We start from the raw sequence: 1173 nt of genomic DNA, 5'->3' as shown, positions 1-1173 counted from the left end.
TGTAAGTGATACGATTAGGTTGGATTAAGGTTTGTTTTAGGGTTTGGGTTTGTGTTTAGGTTTGTGTTAGGTTTAGAATTAGGTTTAGAATTAGTGTTAGTGTTATGGTTAAAGTTAGGTTTAGTGGAATGGTTAGCATTCAGGTTTGGTTAAGGGTTACCATTAGGCTTAATATTAGGATTAAGGATAATGTCAGGGTTATGATCATGGTTAGGGTTAGGTTTAGTGTTAGGTTTAGGTCTGAAGTTAGTATTAGGTTTAAGGTTACAGTTAGGTTAATGATATTTTTAGAGTTAGGTTCAGGTTAGTTTACAGAAATGGATAGGTTAGGTTTACGGATAGTGGTAGGGTCAGGCTGAGGATTAGCATTAGGGTTACAGTTAGAGTTAAGGTAATGGATAGGGTTAGAGCTAAGGTTAGAACTAGGGTTATGGTTAGTGTCAGGATAGGGTAGGGTTAGGTTTAGGTTTCGTGGAAGGTTTAAAGTTAGGATTAAGTATACGGTATGGTCTGGGCTAGGTTTATGGTTAGAGTAGGTGTTAAACTAGGATTGGGTCTTGGATTACAGCTAGGTTTTGTGTTATGTTAGGGCTCTTCATAAGGATACAGCTAATGTAGGAACTAAGGGTATTATTAGGGATAATTTTAGGGTTACCTTTAGGACTGAGTCTAGTTTTAGGATTATGTTTAGGTTTAGGGTGATATATTTAACTAGGTTTACTTTTAGAGTCAGAGTAAGAATCACAATTTATTTTATCATTAGGAATAGGACTCAAATCTAGGCTTAGAGATAGATATAAGGTTAGGATTTGGTTTAGGTTAAGGGTTAAGGTTAGTCCTATGGCTTGGTTTTTTTTTAGGACTAAAGCTAAAGTTAAAGGCAGTTCTATGATTAGTATTAGTTGTATTGCTATTGATAGGGTGAGGTTAGGCATAAGAGTTGATTTATGGTTATGGTTAGTTCTAGGGTTAGGGCTATGGCTAGTGTTAGAGCTAAGTTTATGGCTAGTGTTTTGATTATGGTGAAAGATAGGTTTAGAACTAGGAATAGGGCTATGACAAGAGTTACAGTTAGACTTAGGGCAAGAGTTTGGTTTAGGGTTAAGACTAAATTAGTGCTAGGAAAAGGTCTAGGATTAGTGTCAGACTTAGGCCTAGGATTAGGGCTATTTT

The sequence above is a fragment of the Marmota monax genome, unplaced genomic scaffold (genome assembly GCF_021218885.2).
Source record: "Marmota monax isolate L192 unplaced genomic scaffold, Marmota_monax_Labrador192_F-V1.1 WCK01_AAM20220418_F8-fsc00257, whole genome shotgun sequence".
Classification (NCBI taxonomy): Eukaryota; Metazoa; Chordata; class Mammalia; order Rodentia; family Sciuridae; genus Marmota; species Marmota monax.
The sequence above is the reverse complement of the archived record's forward strand: the minus strand, read 5'-3'. Positions refer to the sequence as shown.